The following is a 25,360-nucleotide window of genomic DNA, read 5'->3' as shown; positions in this document are numbered from 1 at the left end:
ACTTGGCTGAGAGGAGGATAGGTCCCCAAACACAGGGCGACATCAACCTAAATCTGCTTCCCAAAACACTGAACAGAGACTACTCAGCAGCCCACACCCAGCCACCACCACACACATCCCCCCACATCCTACTTCGTTAACTAGAAGGCCCAACCTCTTCTTTGCTCAGATCTTTGTCAAATTTCTTTCTTCGCCATGTTCCCACCCTTGCCAGGCTGCAGATCTTCCTTTCCAACTCCTTGTCCTCGCTTAGTGTCCTCCCTCACAACCCCAAAGCATTCCTATCTCCCACACTTCATGCATTCCTCTGCTAATAGGGATCACTGGAATACCTCCAAAGAAAACCTCTCAGCATGGCCAGTCTATAAACTCTTCTCATATGGGAAGATTAGATCCTTCCAAGGTTGAACAGCAGGTACATTGGGGTGAATTGCTACAGTGACATCCTGGCCAATCACCTCAACTTCCTTCTAAAACACCAGGTTTCGGATCATAACTCAGCAGCTGAAGGCTGTTACTGCAAGAGTGCAGAGCCATCAGGCTACCTCAGCCTAGGCTTTCCTTCCAATTCTGCTTTTGTGAAAAAAGCAGAAAAAGATACTAACACAACTGTGGCTCAGCAAAAACAAAGATTTCTTTAGGCAAAGATGCTTTTCCACCTCCATGGCTTCCTCCTGCTGCTAGCAATTGATGGGACAGGGCTGCTTTAGTAAAGTTTCCAAAATCCTGTAATGGAAAGCAGCTGTCCCTCTCCAGACTGCACCAGACATCTCCGTAATTATTTTGTCATCCTCTTTTGGTCAGTCGCATTACTCAACTTCCCAGTACCCATGCATTAATAATCCCAGAACTGTACTCAACATACTTTGTTCTTAAACTCTCAACACTAACCTGAGGATGTTTGTGTTGCTATTTGCCACTCAACAGACAGACTTTTCATTTCCTACTTATCAAAATATGAACTCGAGGACTATGTATTCTACTGAGTTGGGCTGCCTGAGACACACATTTCAATGGGAACAACTTAAATGACCCTAGGGCAAGCCTACTTGAAAGGGCCTCCCTTTCTTTTCCCAAGCAGCACAGAACTGGACAAACTGACAACATCCAACACCATCTGAAGCATCTAGTTTTGCAGAGCCATTCAGATGGCAATGGAAGGTCTCAGTCTTTAGAGAATTATCTTCAGAAAGCAGTAAGGGTCACAGTGAATCTTGCCTCCACTATAATACAGTACCACCTAATAATCTGGGGGAAGGGAAACTTCCTAGCATTTTGCATTAATAAATGCCATTATAACATAAGAGACTCGGTTATTTAGGTAACAAGGTTAAAGCATTTAATACCATGACTGCATGTCCACCAACTAATACCTTTATTCTGAAAGCTCACTATAAATAACAATTAAGGCTCCGCTTCTCTAGTGAACTGCTGAAAAAGCAAGCGGCTAATTCAAATTCCGTTAGTCTGTAACTATAGTTGCCTCTTTATTTAAAAAAAAAGAAAATTAAATTTGGAATCATGGCTACATCTCCCTCTGTCTTTACATACACCAGCTTGAACAGCTCCTTTGGGGAAGATTCATGGAAGAGGTCATAGGTTTTGCAATTTTCACCTTGTTTTCTAGTTCAGAGAGTAATCGAATCCAGTCGCTACTGCCATATCTACCTGGCAACTATCTGCTGGCCTCTGTGAAATGAGTTGGAAGTTTGATTTCCGTTATCAGCAGGCCTGTTCATGTGATACACATGAACTGCTGCAACCAGCAAATTGGAGGCAATTTCAGCAGAGACTCCTAGGCTTAAACTTCTTTCACCTCGAGAGAGGTGTCCTCGTTAACAGATCTGAGAAATGACAGGACCAGATTGGAGAGTTTGGGTTTCTGCTGTCATAGGACACTTTAAAGCAGGTTTTATCTTTTGAGTCTATCAAACCAGTACCCACATGAAATTACTAACAAAAATACCCGAGTAATTATGAAATAAAGTGTTGATGCAAAACAAGCTTTATCACTCCTTAAAACTGCTATCTCTACCACATTTTAATGGAATATACCAGTATTTTATTTCTTTTTGACACCTCCACATTCCCTGTGACAGAAATATTCACAGTCTTCATTCTAGTTACACATATTTAGCTCCCCATGACGGAAGCTGGTGCAAGATCGTCAGCCACTGACAGATCATTAGTGGCATTCAAGGTAAGTCCATGAATTCTGTCACACAGGGCATTTCAGAACCAAACTACAAGGTACCAGGTGAGTAGCGGCTGAATGTATGACGAGGCTAAGATTAAAAACTTTATTTTTTATACAAAACAATAATAAATCCAAGCAGATAATGAACTAGGTGTGTCTTCTCATTTTCCACCTTTTCTTCTTTTCTCAATATAGTCTATCCACAGTTCCATGTTAAGCCACTCCATATTCTGCAAAAACTATGACGTTTCCATCTTGTATCCATGTTTTTCTAATTCAGCTCTGTATAGAAGAGATAGATATACTGAAACACACAGATACAATCCCGTTAAATGATTTTTTAAAAGTTGCATGTACCATATAATATACAATCATTTTAGAATATCAACGTCATACTGCTTTTTGATTCACACCAGTTACCTTGACCTTACTTACTCTGTAGTTCTTGAACTTCAGCTTTATATCTTAGATCACTAGAAGTGACTTCTCAGTGAAAAATTCAAATATTTGTTTTAATCATAGTTATTGCCCTCTGACCCAAAGCAGCACCCATGAGCCTGCAACAACTCCAGACACACTAGAAAAACCAAAGTATTATCTTATACAGTTATTCTCAAGATTTCCTTAAACCAAACAACTCTGAATCATTTAAATGCATGTGCTTCCAAGACAATTTTAAGCTTTTTCTTTGTTTTAAAAACAGTGCACTCTGGTAGTTTTATTTATGTTTTGCTGAAATACCCCTTGCAGTGAACAATTCTGAGGGAATGGATTGCTTTTTTGCCCTTAGTTGTGGCCAGGACAGCAAGTCAGCAACTATAATTGTTATCGCTCCTGGCCTGTCCCCACTTTGCTCCTCACCTGTCTCCAAACACAGAGAGATGCACCCTGTTTCATCTCCTCATCTTAGCATATGTGTCTCTACATACAGAACTCCAAATCACCAAAAATATTTCAGGTTAGTTTACATAGTTAGTAGTGGAATTTTAAAAATGGAAGACTGCAGTATTTGCTTTCTAGAGATGAAATAAAACCATGCTGCAACCAAGCAACACTGAAAACAGTATACAGTCACCAATACTACAGGCTACAATTAAGGCTAGTTAGGGAAGGTTTGTCTAGATCAATTATGTTTATCAAGAATTATTATACCTCTTGAAAGTCTGTTTTACTACCTATCAACCTGTTTTCCAATATTACAGCTTTATGCCTTTCAACCTCTTAAGAAAAAAACTATACCAAAGATCTTTTATGTAGAAGATACAAAAATAATTGCTTTTGCTGGAGTACAACAAGGGAGATCAACCCAGGAACTGTTTAAGCAGGCTGTATTACAGTTTGCTCCTCATGCAACATATTGAGGGATTAATTATAAAATCTGGCTTTGTTCTGATGCTTGAAACAATTTAAGTTATAATTATGCATCAGTAAAGGATTACTGAAACAAGTAACAAAGAGGATTAAGCAACTGGTTTAGAGGTACCCAAATTGCTATCACTTTTTTTAAAGCATATAATTAACAATTACTTTGCTGCTGTTGCTCATAAACAGCATGCTCATCACACAGAAGAGAACCTTAACATTATTACAGATCACTGATCTCTAGAAAATTTGCCCATTTGGACAAAGAACAGCAGTGCTATTTGAAAGTACAAACAAAAAACTTTGCACACCACATAGCACAGAAGAGACAATCTTGGATGCCTTGCCATTAATCCTTGCAGCACAATTCAGAACTTTCACATATATGTAGGAAAGTCATTAGAAAAGGGATCTAATGGTAAATTGAGAAAGTGTGAACTGTGTTGCAGCTTGCAGAGATCTTTGCACTGTTTGTCCCCCTGGTATCATAAGGCATATTTCAGGGATCACTAGAATTATTAAAGGATGAAATCCTGATCAGTACTTCAGGGCACTGTAATCTCTAAGTCTGGTTCTGAAAGACTTTAAATAGAAAAGCATAAAGTAGAGCTTTCGTTTATTTCCATTTCAGACCTCTATTTTTTTAAATTAAGCAGATTGCAAACTTTGAAATAATAACTAATCAGTGCCATTTTAAACATTTCACCAGTGCCATTTTAAACACTTCTAGAACAGTAAGTTAAAATAAAATTACCTTAACTGATTGGAGAAATCATCTTCTACATTGTCGTCATCCCAATTGTCTTCCCAGACATGTGCATCTTCATCTTCATCTAAACCAGTCCAATCTAAAGACAGAAAAGGAGGTCTAAATATTGCATGCTGCATAGCTTTGGTACCATGTGTTACTGACAGATTAGCTCAGCCTCTGGGTAAGGCAGGCTTCTGTTAAGTTTAACAGAGAAGTCTGGATCACATTCAAGTGTTTATGAGACAGAAAGATCTAAAACATGCCTCACAATTTCTTGAATTACAATAAAAGCGAAACCTGGTTAAAAAAAATCATTACACACTTCACATCTTGGTTTGCAAGATTACACATTCATAAAAGACATTTTGGACAACGGACATACAAATGGATAAACAAATGGACAAACTGTAACACTATTGTAAAAAGAAAGCAACATCGAGTACTTGACTCCTAAAAGCTCAGCAAAAGGTGTGAGATTCCAGTTTGTATTTATATACTTTTTTTCAGAATAAAAAAGTGAATACGTATCAGATGCTTTTGCGAAAACACATGCATAGGTCCTCCATGATGCAGAAGTAAAGGCAAATTGAAACAGGCATCTGCAAACAGCAGTTGATACCCATAACCAGCTATTTCTGGGTTCCCAAGACAGCAGAAGCTGTTTCCTTAGAGAGGCAAGGCACTAAATGCCCATTTGCTAACCTTATTTCTATTTGTCCTATAAAAAAGTAATCTGGCACATCATTCTTGACAAATTACTCATTGCCCACTTAATGCATCATTATTAAAAAAAAATTATGATCAAACTAAATAGTTTAGAAAAATGATGAAAATTAAAAGCTCAGAATCACCATGAAAACACAAGTGGGCTTAATTCAATTTCTTTGAGTTTCTCAGTTTTCCCCTACTGAACGACACCAAGTTTTTCAAATGCTACCCAAACAAAAGAAGCCCCTAATTCTGTCACTTGTCCTTCTCAAAGTCTGGTAGTGTATTTAAAGAGTTCTTCCCCTTACAGTTCAGTGAGCCATCTGCTGCCCTTCTACAGGACACTTTGAGGACTAAGGCCTGAAGTAACATTAAACACTGATGGAGGTATGGGGGAGGGGAAGCTAGTGAGGTAAAAGATTAAAAACTAATTCCCTGTGAACAACTAACTTTCTAAGAAAAAAGCCTGGTCTTTGCATATTCACCTCCTTTTTTAACACTGACAGGCAACAAAATTAATATTTGTCATTCACCAGGACACAAAAATCCATTTGTAACTGATTGAAGACACATGTATAAAAGGCATTACAATTAAACTTCCCTACTCATATAAATTATATAATGGGAAAAGATGAAGGACCATAAGAATCCTGCTATGAGAGCAAAAGAAAAAAAAACATGGGAAGAAAAGGTGAAGGGAAAATGCAGATTAAAAAAAACACATTATTTGAATTTAGTTGTGCTGCTAATTGCTCAAAGAGAAGGACTTATAATTTAGAACTGTCTGCAATAAGCTTTGCCTATTTATATACAATTGATTTTTTTTGTTAAAATAAAAAAGCTTTACCAATTATTTATCTGGATTTCAAAGGTACAAAACAAGAAAGCTCAAACCAGTTTAAAATTACGAAGTCATACTTTGCTATCTGCAAACAAACAAGTAACTCAGACAGAACCACAAACTTAAAAAAAAAATAAATCTGCGAGTAACTTGTATCCAGCACAACAAAAAGCAGCTTCAATCATAAAAGATCAGTTGGGCAGACTGTGAAAACATGCTCCATATCACACTGAGTGACAAAGAGTCAGAACGGCCCATGTCATCTTCCACACTGAAGGAGTGGAACAGTGTGAAAATAAAGCCTGAATTACATTCTCATCACTGTGGCTACAAGATTCTACAGCACCTGTATGTTGATACTATACTCCAAAATTGCACAATACAGTTATCACTCCCAGCTACATTATATGCCTGTGACAGAATAAAAGTAAAAAATAATGGAGTATTATTGGGGATTGAAAGTATTAAGAGCATTTGAAAGCCCACTACCCTTAAGTATTACTAATATACATCAACATTATAATTTTGTCACGGCTGGACTCCTTAAGAATGTATTTTAATGTGTTGATCACTGATTGTCCTATTTTTGCACTTGGGAAACAAAAAACAATTTTTAGAATTTAGGTGTTTTTTTAATCCCCTCCTGTATTATTTTATACATTACATTTTATACTCTGAAATGCACTGTACAAAAAATTCTTAAGTGATTGATTCCCATACACTTTAATCTACCACGCTAATGCTGTACTTCGTAGTGTCCTATAAAAATTGTATATGTCTGCTTTTGATACATAAACTTGATTTGAGAAATTGCTTTAAGAAAAATTTTAAGTTGGAATAAACCACAGGAGCCAATATTCTCATCCCTTAACACAGCTTTGCATTATCTATTTTCCTTTGGTTAAAACCTGGGTAATAAAACACAAAGTTTTTTCTGCTGCACTGAAAGTGGTGTTTTAACTTGAAGGAACAACAGTGTGGGATGGGATTGAGCACACAGTTACCACAGCACTCTCCTAAGCACTGCAGGTAACAGTCAAATTGATCTGAACACTCTTTATAACACCTCAAAACTGTGACCTCACTTGAAGATTCAAATGGGCCTCTTTGAGGTTCTTATTTTCTGCAAGAGGGAACAGCCAGAAGCCTTGATGGTGATCACTCCTATTAAAATCTCTGTTCCACCCAGAAAGCCTGCACAGTACTTTGTTTTAGCAGCACAGCTAAACACTTTTTTCCTGTTTAGGAAATATATATGAAAAAGAAGAGATAGTCTTCTAAGTTTACTTCAGCTAGCATTCAACTCACGCTATTAACTTTTTCGGTCAACAAGTGGAGAAATACAATTTTTACCAGTACTGAAGGATTCAGGATATCTAAGGCCACGGAAAAGCCATATGTAATGAAGACATTACAGAAAACGGCGCCTAACTTTTCATCCATCATGCTATATATAACATTTCTCATTATCCACAGCTTGAGACAATTTCTAGAATTAAGGACATAGAAAACAAACATGCCCTAATAGGGATGTTTCCCAGATTATCTCTGTAAAGGGACAGTGAGTTGTTTTACTGAATTCAACTTCCTCATTCAGTGTATTTGTACCTATGAAAAGCAAACCAACACATAAATATCTGTGCTTCAAAAGGTAAAGTGATTCAGAGTAACTACGGAGCACATAATTTCCTTTTCACATTCGTTTGCACCTCACACTCAGTTTTCAGCCCTCATCCCTGCTCTTCCCTGGGGATTCTCATCTTCAGTGCCGAGAGGAGGGAAGTTTCTCCCGCACTTGTTCGCAGCTCCCTCGCACAATGACACAGCACTTCCAGGGCGATGTGCCCAGCGCCGTGACACCGCACAGAGCCGGGCACGGGCACCACGACCGCGCTCGATCCCGGCCCTGGTGTGGCTGTAGCCCCTGACCGCGGCGAGGGCTGGGCAGGGACCCGCGGGGAAGCCGCTCCCGTGTGGCTGAAGCGGGGCGGCAGCCCAGGACAGCAGCCCAGGACAGCGTGGCGGTGCCCCGCGGGCCGGCACAGGGCACAGAGCATCCCGGGCACAGAGCTCCGGGCCCGCCGCATCCTGCCCGCCTCGGCCGGCCCAGGCCGCGGCCTGCGGGCGGCACCACAACCGCCGCCTGCCGTCCCGCCACGTCCCGGCCCGCCCCGCCTCGCCCCGTCCGGCACCTTCGGCCGGGAACTCCTCAAACTCGTCGTCCTCCTCCAGGAGCCCCAGGTCCACCGGCTGCTTCTTCTCGGACATGCTGGGCCCGCTGCGCTCCCGCCGCCCCGAGCCTGATGGGATCCGGCGGCCGCGCCTGCGCCGCTGCGGGGCCCCGGCCCGCGCCTGCGCCCTGGCGGCCCCGAGCCTGGCGGCGCCCGCTCCGCCCCGCCCCTCACGGTCCCCGCGCGGTCCGGGCCGGGTTCGGGCGCATCGCTGTATTTTCGATGCGGTGCGGGAACAAATCCTTCCACTGCCACGTCAGACCAAACTCCCCAGGCTGCTGCCTAGCGCGCCCGTTCTCTTTATGTTCTTTCAGCGTTGATTTGTGTTCAGGCAAAACCCATTGCTTTAAAATAATGGTTTTAGAAATAAAAGCTGTAAATCCGTTGCTTTAAATCCAATACCACGAGTTTTGGAAGCCTGGGATTTTATTAACTTATCTAGCCTTTTTAGCAGATGAATGCATGCATTCAGATCTCACTTCGCCAAACCATTTAACTCTGCTAGGAGGGTCCCCAAGGGCACAGGTACCTGCCATGCTGTGTTTCTCTCACAAGGTAACCCCATCCCATGTTGCCTGAAGGAGCTGATCTGCAAACCATTCTCTAAGCCAGCCTACTAGACCTTGCAGGAAGAAGTTCCCGGTGGCCAAGGCGACAGGCTTGCCTTCAGATTTCCACTGTGTGCAAGTTGGATTTGACCTGGTGTCAATGCTGAATGCCACAGCCACAAAACTGTTTGCTGGTTATTTGGAGATCAGTCTTTTTCTCTCTTCCAAAGTATATTCAGGTATTTTCATTCATGGTGGAGCAGATTTGACAAGTAAATAACTCAAGTCTGCAACACCAAATAGCCTACCAAGGAGAAACTCTCCTGGCAGCTGGTGGAGGGGGGTGACACACCATATCCCAGATGTATGCTTTGAACAACCAGACTGTACAGTAAACAAATAGAAAGAATTTATTCTCCTGCAGATAGTTGGTAATTGTTAGAAAACACTGCTTTTAGTGCCAGTCTTGTGGCTGTGATTTCTTAGCAGAGGCACAGTATTAAATCATATTTTCTTAATTTTTCTTACTGGCCTTCTTAAGTAGCTTCCTACTCCGTCTGTAGGCTTTGTATATCCCACACTCCACTGCCCTCAGGAAGCATGTAAGGAACTTAGATTTCTCCACCAAGAAAAGATATCTTTGAATTCCATAAAGCATCACAGTATGTAAAAATGTAGTGATGCAGTTTATAATACTCAAGCCTTTTGATGGACCCAGCCCCATGGAATAGTCTTAATTCTTTAGAGAAAACAGCATAAGGATTCAGCTGTCCAGAGTAGATTTTCCAGTGTGGAAAGATACTTGACAGTTTAGAGGAGAGTGTCCAAGCACCAAGTATGATCAGAGTTTGATAGTTTCTGGATGGACCATAGAGAATAAGAGTTGCCTTTCATCATCTACCCTATGCAATCACAGTGGGGGAAGGCCATGGATACCGATAAAGAACACACTGACACTGATTTTTGTTTTATCCTTCCCCTGTGGCAGTCTCAAGACTCGTGGCAACCTTTACAGTCATCAAGCCTGTATCTCACACGGACAGAGAATGCACAGAGCAAAGATCAGTTTTGATCAAATTAGGGAAGGCACTTCCTACATTCCCAAAACAGATCTGCTTTCTTGGGGCTGCAGCCCCTGGACAGCACATCAGCTACATGCTGAATAGGTTGGTTTTCCAGGACTAACAAGCTGACACTGTTGGGTGCTTCAGCAGAAAGATTGACATGCCCGTTCCATGGAAATTAAGGGAAAAAAATTCCTATAGATTTCAGTGGTTTGGGATATGACTGTCTCTATTAAACCTTAACTTCAATATACCTTTAACTGGTAGCATGTTTGAAATAATTGAACAAGACAATCCTGAGTAACTCATCAGTACCTCTATTAATCTTTCCAGAGCTACACAGCAGCTATTTACTCAATATGATTTGTTTTAATTTTTCTATTCAGCATGTTTTATGCATTAGTATCAGAAAAGCCTGTCTTTCTTTTGGCAAATGTTACTGCAAGTTGTCTAGCAGGAAGGTGGATTATGTAGATTTATTTATTCAGAGTGTAATTTGCATAAATGAAAAATGGAAATAGAGCATCTTTTTTTCTGTATTAGAACCTTTTTTTTTCCTTCAAGGTGAAACAAAAAATGTATGTAGTACACTGGTTCAGATTTCCAGATTTTTTTTGTGGGGGACTATTAGTCATTTTGATGCCTGAGGCCATTTTCTTCGACTTGGATGTTTTAATGTCTGAAAGCATATTCTGAGGATAAGATTAAGAAGAGGAAATAGAACAGATTGGAAATTAATTTGCTTATAAGCAATTAAAGGTGTCCTGTTGAAAAAAATCTTAGAGCCATGGTAAGGATTTTAGATACATTGGGTAAACTGTTGGTTTGGAGGTCTGCATGGTTCCAGGTTACCATACAATACCTATTCAGAGAAACCCTATGCTGCAAAGAAAATTGTCACTGTATGTATTTGATCCAACTGGCCTCATCAATATCATGTGAAGTCCGTGTGCACAGAGGTACATCTATTGACCCATCAGCTCAGACACATCTGTCTCAGACCAGCGGTGCCTACAAAGCTTATCTGGATGGGAGAGGGGCTGTCTTATGGTCCAGGCTATTAGATATGCAGGAATGCACCTAATTCCTGAAAAAAAAAAAACCAAACACAAAAAAACCCAGGAAAGATTATTACTGTTGTTACCTTTCAGATTGTGTGAATTACTGTGCAGTGCAGAATATCTGCCCTGTGTTATGCAGCATATTGGGCAGGCCAAGCACTGATTAATGCATCCTGGGGATCCTTTCAGAGATAGTGTTCTGTGTCTCAGGATAGTGCTGCATTTCATGCTCTAGTTTTTTGGATTAAATTGAAATAAGAAAGCATATCGTACATTCAGTGCATCTGGAGGTTAGGAACAGGTTACCCTGCTTCTTTCAATGGCTCTGTGCCGCTCTGGACCCATGGCATTATTCCTGAGGTCAGTGCCTTTGGTTTGCCACTATTTATTTATTCATGTCTGCAGAGGTCCTCTTGTTCTCTCCAGCTGCTCCATCATTCACCAGCACCTCCTGGTAGCCCACCCTGCTCCCACAGCCCATCCCTTCTCACAGTTGACCCTCATGGAGGTCAGGATGCGATTAGGTGGCTGGAGATCATAAGGAATATTAATCACAAGGAACACTTAGATGTTGCTTTACAGACTTCCTTATGTGAAATACACTGTGGCAAGCTATCAGGTTACCGGTGGCTGAAATAGAAACAGTTCTCTCTTTACCCTTGACAGTCAAGAGAAAGTTTGATTTATTTTCTAATTTTAACTTGATCTAAAGGCAGCTGGGCAGTATTGCTACAAAGCTCTAGCTATGTGTCACTGTAATAGGGGCAATGTGTTTGTTCACTTCTGCTCTCTTCCTCTGTCTAATTGTTCTATTGTCTTTCTGTTTTCTCTCCACATTTGGGCTGACAAAATGACTCCTTGGGTTTAGCCCTCTAGCCAAAACTTAACGGGCTCCTAATCAAGAACTAACACCACCAGCAGGCTATTTCCTGCCTTTGTTTACCATTCCTAGTATCATCTTTCTTCTCCTCTCAGTCCATCATTGCAAATTTTCAGCATTATTTTCCTTTGACTCTTCCTCTGGATAGGATGCAGGAAGTTTCCTAGATATTGTTTCTCTTTCATTTTCTGACCACTTGATCTCTGGCCTCCCAGTTCTACATCCTGGAAGAGTACCAAATGCATTCAGAACCAGATTTTACAAAGCCAAGTAATCCTGGGATAACTGAATATTCCATGTAGCTGTATCAGCAGAATGTTTATTGCTGAACCTCAATGCAAATTGTATAGATGTTTTGAACATGTAAGATAATCACAATGTAATTCATCATTAGGTACCGTTCACCATGACTTGCATTTCCATGCAAGTATCAGGACTGTCAGGGTACAATTCAGTTGCCTAAACAAAGGTTTCTAAGGTCAGTTGAGATACCCTAAAACACAGGACCACCTGATGTAATTTGGGAGACTCTGGCCCTTCCCAACTGCAGCTGAACATTGGACAAAATACTCCAGAGTTTCTAAAATGGTATCAGTTGCCTATGTTTAGGCGACTGAATTGCACTCCTATCATATGCTGGAATAACTGTGTTTAGTGTTTAAGTGTCTTTTTTATGTTACTGCACAACTACCTTCATTTATTTCTACCATGTCTACCCTGAGAATACTAAACTGTGGTAACCTCAACATGAGATATTCACTTGATAGGTTAGTGTGACTCTTTAGGAATTAGGTGCACAGACTAGGCTTTTTTTTCCATCTTGAACGTGCTTCTACCTTTACATATGTAGATAGTGGCTAAGGTGGGGTCAGGATGAAGCTCAATCCAAATAAAATCAAATGTTGTAGCCTGGGAAGAATAATTAAGCATTATTTCTGATGTTCTGATAGGTAAGCAGGGCTATTCATTAGCAATCCTGGCAAAGTGCAGGACTTATTGATACCTAGACTATTTCAATAGCAGGAGTCAGGCCACTGAACTTGAGGCCACCCTCACCATAGGGAGCTTACTCAGGCAATCCCTCTGTCCACTAAGTTCAGAAAAGAGACAAATTAGGCTCTTCAAGGTGAAGATTCAGAGCACCTGCCAAAAGTATCAGCCCTGAAATGTAATTTGAAGGGACCTGTCTCATCTCTGACTATGCTAGGAGGACTTGCCCCATAATTATGTATGAAAAGTCAGGGGATGGAAATAATCTCTTACAAGTCCATGTAACAGCAGTCGCCCTTGTTGGCCACATTTCTCTGGCAAAGTTCCTCCAGGGGCAGTTTTAGCCTTAAAGGTATCTGTTTAGCTTGCTTAACAGCTCAGCAATGCCCTCAGGAGCTTCCCCAGTGTGTCTGGTGGGAGCTGGCAGTAGCAGTTAGGTGTCACTCAGAGCTTGCTGCTGGTGTTGGCTTTTCAGTGCTGGCAGGCAGAGCGTTCTTGCTGCCCTTCCACCCCCTTGGGGCCTGCTTGTCACCAGTCCTGGCTGTTGTTCAGCTGTTCTGCAGTGTCACAGGCAACACAGCCTCAGCTCAGGGAATTTCATTTAATTTAATTTATTGCCAATTAACACAACCTTTTAATTATTGATTTGTGAATTGAGGGGGGGGGGGAAGAAAACATATACTATTGAACAAACACTCAGGGAAACACCTTTTCTTACCTTTCTTCAGGCTCTACTTTAGTCAAACACTTCTCCCCCTCCTTTCTCACCACAGTTCCCTTTGTTTTCACTGCAATTCACTTCTTGCCCTCCACTGTTCCTTGCTTCTTACTGCTCCTGTGCCCCAGCATGGCTGACCATGGTCTGTGAAGAAGTGTTGGCAGTGGGTTTACTTCCTAAGCTTGCGTACACATCTTCTTTGCAAACATGTCAGGAGAACAAGATGGGTGAATTTTATCACATAGACTTGTCCAGTAAATGAAAGTCAGGTGTCTAAGGCATGTTTTAATGCTGAAGCCATGGATGTAGCTCCCAGGAGGTACAACACAGGTGCCAGCGGTGCAGGCCCAGCGCGATGCACGAGCAGAACCACCACACTGGCCACCCCAGCTCCTGCCCTGCCAGCTGCTGCATGGTCAGAAGGGCAGCAGGGCCACCCTGGCTGAAAAAGTAGAGAGTGGCGCCTGTGGCATGACCCAAAGCATTACTTTTTATATGCAGGAACACGTAGACCCCCAAAGCTTCTCCTCATCCATCCTGCAAAGCAGAGGGATACCTTCTTCCTCAGAGCTCCTGTTAACCTGTCATGTCTTCTTCAGCAAGCATAGAGGTTTTGATAAATCATCTAGTGGTTTACCACAGAAAAGAATGAAGATATGCTGTGCCACTAGCAGAGGTGGCAATTAATTTCTTTCTAAACAAGGATACTCTTGAGAGCTTAATTGGTCTTTTTTTTTATCTTAGATTACCAAGTGAAGTTGATGCAGTATGACAAATCAGAACCACAAGGAACAATTCAGGCAAATCCTGGTCTTAATTCATCTCATCCAACTCATGAGTACAGGGAAGACTCTGGGCTGTTGTATGTACAACAATGAAAAACTGATAGTCCTTTTTGTTTCTGTTAGATAGTAGTTTATTCTGAATGGTATTTTAAAGAAAACCCTAGAAAACAAACTATTAACTGTTCCTGCCTTGCTTTCCAAAGCACATAAATCTTTTGTAGCTCTATTTCTTAGCCCCATAGCAAATGCAGTGACAGCTGGAATTCTTATAAAAACAGCATCAGAGTAAACGCTGATCATATGTCAAACCAATCTACAAACCCAATGGTTTTACGGAGTATATATATATAATCCTTTTGTCTATATTGTATACATATACAGAAGTTAATATATTTATTTGTACAGTATTTATTGTACAGGTAAACTATACAATTAAGCAGGTTTATATGAGAGTACAGTGGTGCTGTAATTATTATTTTAATGTACAAAGTAAATTAAAAGTGGGTAAGGTCACCTACAGCAGTATATTACAGCAAAAAAGTTAGATTTGAGTACATTGTTACTGAGGTTGGCCGAGAAAGTAAAAGATCTAAACTGATTGTCATGTGAAGGAGTGCATTAGGAAATAGCTCCCTCAGTTTTACTGTTTCTGGCTTGTATCTTTTGTAATGCACAATAGAAGAGTCTTTTCTCTGATTTGCTTTTAAGCCTTTAGCACAATCAAAAGCTGGAGGTATTGTAAAGAAAATCTGCAAATAGCATGGAAATGTCTTGTGGTGACATTCTTGTTCAGCCTCTGGGCCTGATTTTTGAAAGATTCCAAACACCCAGAGATGCCAATGCTAAGCGCTTCTGCAGGTCAGATCTTTGAGATCTGGAAGGTTGTTTTGTAATCTTATTTTCATGTTCTTGCAAATCTAGACAGCAATTTTTGCCCTGTGTAGTAGCACAGATTTTATTAAAACCATTCAGAACAGATATCTACATTTTAAGTCAACAGTTTTATGCTTACTGTTAAGATATATAACTTTGGTCACCAGAGAACATTTTCCCATCTTTCAGGAAACTGTTAATTTACTTAAAGTTAAGACAACAGTAATTATTTTTTTAAAAATCTCTGAAATGCTGGGAGTTTTAGATCCTCTCTATTGCCTCATTCTGCCTGACTATGGCACCATCTTCACAAAAGTTCCTGCACATTAATGGCAAATGATTTATAGGCCATATAAAAAGTCAGTGTCTCAAAAAAATAAATTTTTGTTTTTGTGTTTCATTGCCTTGTCATCTGTAGGGAAAAGTCCATTTTTGCCATTGTGTTTTCACTCAGAAGTGGTTTGAGGTGGCTGCAGTCTGAAGTATAACCAAAACAAAACAATAAGGTTTGAAATTGTATGTTCAGTGTTTATGAAAGCTGTATGTAAGCCACAAGGAAAAATAAATTTGAACAATCACACGCAGATCTGAGAGAGACAACTGAAGCAATGGCTCCTCAATTCCCAAAAACGTGACTAAATATAGAATTTGATTTCCCAACCAGTTATCACACGCATGGTTCATTGGCACAGTGTAACTGAATACATCCAAATGCCCAGCTCTTCAGCTGTAAGAGTTTAAACCCAAAGCTAAAAAGAGAATTGAAAAAATATATGCTTTTTAATGCTGAAAGAAAAAGAAAGAGGTTGACAGATCTCCCCTGTGGTGTCAATATTCAGAATTCCTAACTAAGTTATACAAGACTATTTAGAAACATCATATCTTTTCATACTGTTAATGACCCTAAGCGTTTCCAAATATTCACCAAGGACTCGTGACAGCTGCCTTTTGGGTATAATGGAAAAACCATCTCCTCTTAAAAGCCCAAAGCAACTAGCAATTGGTCTTTAGTTCTGCGTGCAGCCAAACCTTGTGTACTGGAGCCCAGATTCTTTGAGGTATTACAGTGTGGGTTTCAATCGTCTCATGTTCACAGAACAAACTCCACATTCCTCAAAATTTGGGCCACAGTCCTGACAATCCTTTAGCAGTACTGGTTTTACACCTCTTCTTAAGGCGATTCCATCTTCTCTGCATTTTCAATGACTTTCAGAAATGCCCCTATAATATAGTCATTTCTCTCATATAAAATGCTGATTCAATTGACAGAGTCATATGGCCTACCTTAATTACTTTAAACAGAACAAAAATCCAATCTATTTGAGGCATACCTAAAAGCAAGCAAAAACTATGAATACAGATTTGCTAAAACAATGTGGCTGGTCATCTTAATAATAAAATTTAATCATCTTTTTAATATGTACATATTATTTGTATATAATATTTATTCATTTATTCATATGGTAATTCTGTGTGTTTTATATATATATTATATACATGATGCAGATGGTCCTTTGCAAATTTACATGAACTTATTGAACAAGCACATCTTGAAACACTTATTGAATAGAAAATTTGAATTTTTTTTTAATTTTAAATAATGAGCTTCAAATGAGAAAATTTAATTTTCTTTTATGGGTAGCACTAATTTATATTAAAGCTTCACTGAATGGGACAATTTTTCAGTGGAGTTTACTTAATGTTAATCTATTCATTTGGGGGTAAATGAAGAATTTAATGGTGAAATGATGTAACTAGAATATAGTCTCAAGTGGTGTATTAGGTTTATCAATCAGTGAAAATTGTGCACTTGAGTGTAGGAGCACGTGTTTATCCATATGATTCTTGCTACCTCAGTTAATTGAAACCCTTTTTCCACCCTATTATCAATACTTGAAAAATAGCTCCAACCACATCTATTAACCAGTGTCTTAATAGACCCTTTATCAGCTCCATATAAATTGCACGTATTTCAGTAAAAAGCAATTTCACTAATATAAGAGTTAGTTCTGTGGTTCACTGTAGATGTTCATTCTAGAGGTGTTAGGGCACAACTGGATGGATAGATAGAGATGGATATAGCTGTGAGCTCAGTCTTCAATCCACTGAAACACTGTACAAGGTTGGAGGTTCAATCTGATTAACACTCTCAGTCTTCATTCATTTTAACAAAAGCAAGGTATGCTCATGATGACAATTCGTTAGACATGACCACTTCCATGGGGAAATCTAAATCAGACTAGTAATATGTGTTTTGAAATTTCCTATTAAAAAAACACCAAAAATTTTAAACTTAGAACAGCAGAATATACCAACACGGACAACCCTAAACATCTCTGAAATGAAAAGTTCTTCCTTTCAAAGCAACTTCTCCAATTTTCACACATTTCCTTTCTCCCACAGATACTTGAATTGAATGAAAAATAAATATAAATTTTCTGCTCAGTTCAGTGTCTCCTGAGGTCATGGACAATTCAGCTGTGCTTTACTGTTCCTTAAATAAAACCTAAGTACTTCCATTTCACAAGCCCAACATATAAAACACACTTCTGAGCATGCTCCAACCTAATTTTGCGGATGGAGGCTTCTACCACTTTCCAGTCCTTCTGCTTTCCACGCCTGCCTTGCCCTTCACGTGCCCTTTTTGGTTCTCCTCTGTTGATTTTCATGCTCTGCCTTTCTTGGCCAATTGTCAACCTCATGAATCAACAGTAGAAGGAAAATGAAAACATCTACAAAAGAGGAGAAAAAATGGGATATGAGATGCTCAGCAGTGTCTAACCTAGTGCTACCTAAAACTCTCTAAAGGCTTCTCTAATCCTTAAAGGCATCTTGGAGCTTCAAATCCATAGGTTTTCACCTCTACTGAGAGACTACCAATATACAACAGATACTGCTTTCCTTTTTGTGACCAAGTTGTTTAATCAGTTCTGTCAGATGTGAGGATAGAGATGAAAGGCAATTATTCTGGATAATGCTTAGTTTTGGAGACATTCTTTCTTATGGTTAATTTGACTCCCAGTTTCTCAGAGAAGCTTGTTACCATCACACAGAACAGAGCTTTACAATGTACAAGGGGTCCACTGGATGAATACCTTTTTGTTTACTGATAGTTCTTTGTGTAGATCTCTCCCTGTGTTCTCCATCCATGATCAGTGGGCAAATCAGTGGAGCTTTGAGAATTAACATAATATGGATCTATCCTCAGTTGTATGCCGAAGTAACATACTGGAAGCATTTGCATTACAAGTGAGTAAATAGCTTTCCTTTTAGTCTTAAAGCACAGTTTCATGGGACCATATATCATGTAGGAAGGCAGAGCTGTACTACATTTATCAAGGCATGCATAGTTTAGTGCTCGTGGCACGGCAATTCTTCGGCAGGAAAAAGAGCCCCCATCACAGCCATCAGAGCAGAGCTATAGGTCTGACCCAGGCCAGCTTAGAGCTCAGTGCCATGCTAACAAACCTGGTTTGTATACAGGAAATTAAGGCTTGAAGTTACAAAAAAGGGTCCAACAAAGATCAGTGCTTTACCTATTTGAAAACATATCGTTTTAATTGTCAAGACTTTAAAAAATTATACTACTGTGGACAGACAGGGCAAAACCGTACCTGAAAGCTATCACAAATCCTGTTGTGCAGTGAAGAACTTCCTTTTACAGTGGGGTATTTCTCCACTGAAAGAAGATCATTGCTATAAAGAGCAGGTATTTATCAATTTTCAAAGGTCTTGGCCCATGAAAGCTAGTGTTAGATTTGGAATTTCTCTTTTGTTGCCAAGGTGACAAACACTTATAAATATACCACATCTTCTAATGTGCTTTTAACTTAGTATTTTTATGGCTTTTAAATCAGATACCATTAGCAAATATATTAGGTAATTTAGCTGAAAGACCATTTTCTACTAACACTTTTTGTTACATTTCCCCAGGTACTTCAGTAAATGTCTGTTGTGACATTGCAGTCCTGCCAGGCTTCTAGCATATAAGGATATATACGGTACATCTGGTAAGAATTAACATATTACCTTAGGGCTTTCTATTTTTTTGTGTTGATAATTACGAATTGTATAAAAGAAGACAAATACTAGGGATTGGATCCTACAGTCCATTGACTTCAGAGGGTACTCTGTGAAGGTAATGACTCTGGCATTGGCCAGAGGCTGTACTGTGCAGTTGTTATTTTTGGCTCCCGTTTACCCTTGTCATAGCCCAGAAACAAGGTTTAAAGGGAGCCTCTCTCACGGGGGAGACCATAATGGCTCCATAGCTGGGCACTTACCTCTAAAAAGGAGAAGCAAGCAAATCAACAAAACGTGCCTGGGTGTTTTCTTCTTTTTCATGGACTTGAAGGCCAGCGGAGACCTTTGCCATCACCTGGTGTGTTACCCTGCAGGACACCAAGCCAGGAGCTTTCCTGCAGAAAACTGGCTGGCAGCCACACCAACAGCATCTTGGATAAAGCATGGTTTGAAGGAGGCTAGCTTGGAAACTGCTGCTGGTAGATGAGGTAGCAATGTATGCAGGAGGCAGCTGCACCCTCAGGAGGATCTTGGGGGCCACAGAAAAATGACCTCCCAATGGGCAGGTGCTGTAGGCACCAGTGATGGAGCCATGAGAGAGTGGGGCACCAGGGCTGGGGCTGCTCCTCAAGCAGAGACAGCTATGACCTCTCTGACTGTGGAAGTTGTGTTTTCCCTGCTATACCAAAACCACCTCTGAAGGCAGTAGCTGGGCTGTGCTCTGCTCCCAAGGCCTCCATCTCATGCAAGGAGTCCCATCCTGCACCAAAGGACATCCTGGCTGGGAATGCAACCTGTGAGCAAACAGGGCTGAAAAGGTGGGGTGCTGACAGAAAGGAAAAGTCATTTCAAAACACAATTTTCTAAAAATTTTGACAAAGCTTGCCATCACTGAGGATTAAGCCAGTTCATAAACCAGTGAATAAGCTTCCTACAATAGCAGTGTGTTAGGTTGGGTGGAAAAGTCCAATGGAGAAGCATCCAGGAAACATCTTTCATGCCTGCATATTAAATTTAATCAGCCACCCCCATCTTTTAAGACTCAGCATTCATCTTCTGAAAAAAAGATGTTGGTCTGGAAGAAAAAGAGGGAAAAAAATCCCAGTCTGCTATAACAGTTTGCTTAGCAAAGTGGGTGAGTCTTCAGGAGGAATGAATTGTGTGCCAATTACAAAGAGCCACACCGCGCCGTAGACACTGGGCCTGTATATGTCACCCTCACCCCCAGCCCAGCACTGTCCCATTGGCCTCTTCATTCAGCACAGCTATCTGTCATGAAGAATTTAAGTTTCATATTTTCGTCTGTCAGTTGCGAAAAGGCCTGTCAGCTGAAGCTTACGCTACCATTTGCTAAAAGGCCTATAACCCAAGCTGACAATACACTCTTATATTTGTGCTTCCAGGCTCCAGATAATCCCCTCACTTTCCTCCTCAGCAGTCCAGTTATGATGAGGCTTAAATTGCATATTTTGGGGGTTTTTAAATCCCGATTTTGCTGATAAATGCTATCAGCGGGAATGAAATGAAATACAGCACAGTTTAGCTCTTATTACCAGCATTTTGTGAGGGCTATAGAGACAGTATTCATATTAAACAGGTTAGTGTATATAATATCTATAGTCACAGGAACTAAATGTAGGAATGCTAATAATCAGCTTTTATCTACTTTGTCTGTTTGCCATCCCTGAATAAAACCCCCACCTGTCCTTCAAACAGGATATTTCCCAGTTTGTTTCTTTAATTTGATTTGCAAAGGGAAATGAGATAACCAGCTCATTACAAATCCCCAGACAATTGTTTTATCCTCTGAGATACCACCAAATTACTCGTATAATGCCACAGAAGGAAGAAAGTGTCTAAATCCCCAAAGCACACTTTCAAACCCTAACACTTTTCCTGTAAGACTGTTGACAAAATTACCAAAATAAAAGAGCTGTAGCAAAAAAATTATCACCAAACCATCTCAATCTGATATGTGTTTATGAGGGTAAGGAAGGATACAAGGAGTTGATCCTCACACCTGTAACTTTAGGATTGCACAGGTTTGATTCTCACACCTAAAGAAAAACACAGCAATCTCACCTGAGGATTGTCAGGCAACACAGCACAGTAACCCAGGTTATGCATTTGCTGTTTTATCTCTAAGAAATTGATTTGCCAACTGTAATGCAACCACAAAGAAATCATATCTTTAATTCATTGAAGGTTTTTAAATTGCCTAATTGATTATGACTAAATTACATTTTCTGAAGAAATATGAGATTAGGTCTTTATGAAACAGTTTTACCTTTTCCTCCTTAGGTGAAACATAATTTTTCCCTGCAGTTCTAAAATATTCTAACATAGTATAGTAGTGCCATAGGGATTTCTGTTTCTTTGCTTTATATTGTCAGTTGGAAACTAACTTCAGAACAACGTTTTCCAACCTGTGCTCTGAGACAGTTTAGAAGGATAAGAGAGAGGAACTACGGTAGGGAAATCTGCAAGAAGCCCTATGAAAAGCAGCCTTATTGTTAGCAGGTTTCAACCTGATCCACTTTTCCCATGAAAAGGGTTTTCAGGTTTTCACATTAAAAAAAAGTGAGAGTTACTGACTTTGAATATCTTTTTCATGAGAAGTAAGGTGGGAAGTTGCTTATCCTCAACTGGCTTCTGTTCAGAAAATGAGAGCAGCAACAAGGCAGTGTATAAAACAGCTTCTCTATGGAAACGTTCCTGCACATGTTCTCACGGTATTCCTGTGATTAAAACAACTTTTGTGTGCAGATTTGAGCGCGTAAACATCCTTTGGGTCAGAAACTAATGTCATAATGCTACTGAAAAAGCTTGTAATACAGGACTTCCATGAATGTCCTAGCTGTTGGGGTCCAGCTGTCTTCTACAACAGCCAGGTGTGGCAAAGAATTCTTCTTCCAGTAGAGAAGAATTTTCTCACCTCTAAAATATTTTTTGCCCCTGCTATATCCTTTGGCTGTGTTCCACCAGTAGGTAAAGAGCAACCAAGAGAAATGAAGCTGAAAGAGAGTGCTATCTCACAGTATGCATTTTTACTTTACTATATTTATTAATTTACTCTATTAAGATTTGATTAGGATCATATAAATAAATAATAATAGCTGACATAAAAATATGTTGGTAGTATTATTAACATCAGCAATAATTATTAGACATGCAAAAAAACCATTTTTTCTGCAATGATAGTGAAATATTGCCAAGACAACAGCAACGGGGCATTGTCTGTTCAATCCCTGGTTTAAAGCACCAAGTGCATCCTTGGCCTGGAATATTACCACACAATGACTTTCAGAAAAGACATATGGGAATTAATATAAATAGGAATCACTCTGAAAAGCAGGGGAAAAGGAAGTAGCAAAAGCTGGTTAGTGTATAAATGAACTCAGTGCATGGAGTGTTGGAGGTCTCTGAGAAACTAATCTGTAATTTAAAGGATAGTGATTTGCATTAGCTATTTTTTTTGTCCAAAAGATTGAAATATCTGAGGAACAGAGGTTTTGTCTTCCTGTATGTTACCACATGGAGTATTTTGGATCTCACTATATTCTTACTGCTGTTACAAACAAGAATTCCCTTAGCATTGCATGTGTGTTGAGTATCTCAATATTTTTTAAAATGGAAAAGGCAAATATATTTTGTTTCAGGAAATTACTCCAGGAGCTGTAGCAAGTGATTTGATTCCCTAAGCAATACAGACTTTTAATGTATGAGTTGCACTGTCTTGGGGTAAAAATTCAGAAAATGGTTTCACCTCACTGAAAAGCAGATTTGGCTTCTGAATTAACAGGAATTTCCCACCTATGCTAAGTGCCCTCTGTTTTCCTGCCTCCTGGTTCTTTTGTCTCTCAAGTTACTCATTAGGAGCAGGCTCACTGCCTCATTTAAAGAACAACAAATGAAAGAGGCAGATCAACGTTTCTTTGGTTAAATCCAGGTTAGTGTTCTCCACAGGCACGTATAAATCAATATGAGGGTGTCCAGTATATTTGTTGATGAAGAAAGGAGAGGAAATTGCTCTGATAGAACATATTCTCTTCGCAAGTTAGAAATACTGGCTTTTCTTACTACTTTAGATTGGGCAGTTCCCTTCTCCAACTGATTGCTTTTAGAACTCTTACTCCTAGAGCTGAGCAGCTACTTTTAAGTGCTTTGATTTTTCTGAGCAACTAAGGCCCTACCCTCTGTAAAGACCCTCAGCGCCTAACTCAAGGTAATGAACTCATACAGGCATCTGGATACTTAATCACCAGGCACAGTAAATACTTGCCTCACAAATCTCTATTAGATCCCAGCCAAACCTTTCTTCCCTTTTCTATTATTCCAATTGCAATTGTTTCTTTTTTCTGCCCTCCAATATTTTTGAAAATATTTGTTTGATTATTTGCCACATTTTTCTACTTAAAATTTGCAGCTGTGTTTGACTTGACACGCAGGTAGACGCCAGGAAAAATCACTTTGGTTGGGTGCAGAGCTCAAGGTAGTGACAGGAGATCTCATCCCCAGTCAGCACTGTAATCCACTGGTACTGGCAAAGCAGCCACTGAGATGAAAGACCCTGCACCCATCTCCTTGAAGACAGTGGCCATGTTCCAGTCCTCTTGGTGGGAAACACTGGGTGCAGCTCTCCAGGACTTCTTGGGAGAAGCTGGTTGGACTCTGAGTCCTTGCTTAGTTGCTCCTGGGACAAAAACAACTACATCTTGTCCTGCCCTAATGCAGACACAGCAGCTTCCACTGGACTTGGTGGTGAAGTCCTAACTTCTTTCCTATCTTATTCTTCTTCAAACAAGATTCATGTTTGGTTCTTTGAGTATTTTATTGATATGTCCGTAAGATTACCCAGAAATTTCGGGGTCCTTTATTTTTATTTTCTTGTTTGCTTCACTAGGGAATAAGAGAGCCACAGAAAAGACATTTAAATTAGGATTATAGTGTTCAATCTTTCTACAATGTGATAAAGTTATCATGGCCGGCTCTGGGCAGTCATCGCCCTTCTGACCCTTAGGGTTCATGTTGGTTTTGATCTGCATTGCAGTAATGAACATTCTTTGTTTCCTTTACAAGCAGGATGGCACGTGCCTCCAGAGACAGAAAGACCCCTAAGGAGTGACACAGTAGGACCTGTGTGGGAAACAGTGGCAAGAACATTTGCCATCTGCATTTTATCCCACTGCTTGCCCTTGTGCAGCTGCCAGCAGCTGTGTGGCTCTGTTCAGGCCTGGCTGCAGGAAAATAGTTAAAAAAACTCAGCAGTGTTTCCTTTTTGAGGTACATTGTGGAGCTACTTGTCCCGTCCTGTGAAACAAATAAATGGACTAAGGACAAATAACTCCTATCCCCAGTTTTTCATTGTCAGTTGATCCTGGATATTAAATGGGATGGAAGGTTAAACTGGGCATTTTTTTTCAGTCACGTGCAGCTGACAGAGCATAACATAGATGAAGGTATGTGAGTGCTGTGGAGCCAGAAAATTTCCATGTTACCACACTGTACATCCACAAGTCATCTACTTCAAATTGTTCACTTCACAAGATGTACGAAGGTGGGGAAATTCAGAGACTCCAGCCAACAAAAAATGAAGAAATGGGCTCATTTCTCCCCCAGACATAATGTTTATTGTGTTTCTCTCACTTTATTCTTTGAATCAGTATTTCTTCACAGTTTTTATACACATCTTTGTAAAAGTCACAGCTTCCCACGATTCTACTAATTTCAGTTTGAGAGAATTGAAAGAGTGAGGGCACAATTAATTACACTGTATGAAATAGTTAGATTTAATAGGAAGCTGTAAAGCTTTATTTTTCTAAGTGTTTCTCAACTCCAGCACTAAGTGAAAGTGTAAAGAAAAGGATGCTGGACTTTTTAAATGTCAAAGTAATTTTGGCTTATTCTGGCTTTTCCATTTGCCACATTAAAGTAGCCTTGTTATTCTGTAAACTTTATAGACTCAATGGGAATACAACACAGCATTTGCCAGGACTAGCTTTAAGGGTAGGCAAAGTAGGTAGCTGTCTACCCTAACAAGTAGATAAATGCAAAAAAAAAAAAAAAAGAAAAGAAAAGAAAAAAAGCAAATGTTGCAAATATAAAACATTATTATTTGCCAGCAGTGTTTCCTGATCAAATTGTCCAGAGAGAGCAGTAGTATAATTCTTCAGGTATTTTATCAGAGAGTGAAGAAACCCATGGAGGAGGACATGAAAAATCTTTCTCTCACATTAAAGGGATGAAGTCTGGCACCATCTCCTGCTGCTGTGTTATTTGAGGTGGCCTTTAGCAGCCGATGGGTGAGGAGGCTGGTGGGAGAATATCT

The 25,360-nt window shown here is 40.0% G+C and overlaps 1 long non-coding RNA gene across 1 annotated transcript; it reads right to left on the bottom strand.

Annotated features, from left to right (window-relative positions):
• Positions 1 to 2,039: 2,039 nt before the first annotated feature.
• LOC135425058 (uncharacterized) lies at positions 2,040 to 8,096 on the bottom strand. The gene is made up of 3 exons (XR_010435458.1): positions 8,052 to 8,096; positions 4,314 to 4,407; positions 2,040 to 2,501 (listed from the first exon to the last, which is right to left on the bottom strand). It is a non-coding gene; the product is annotated as an uncharacterized LOC135425058 (long non-coding RNA).
• Between the last annotated feature and the right edge of the window lie 17,264 nt (positions 8,097 to 25,360).

Source organism: Pseudopipra pipra, chromosome 1, assembly GCF_036250125.1.
Source record: "Pseudopipra pipra isolate bDixPip1 chromosome 1, bDixPip1.hap1, whole genome shotgun sequence".
Taxonomy (NCBI): domain Eukaryota; kingdom Metazoa; phylum Chordata; class Aves; order Passeriformes; family Pipridae; genus Pseudopipra; species Pseudopipra pipra.
The sequence above is the reverse complement of the archived record's forward strand: the minus strand, read 5'-3'. Positions and strand labels throughout refer to the sequence as shown.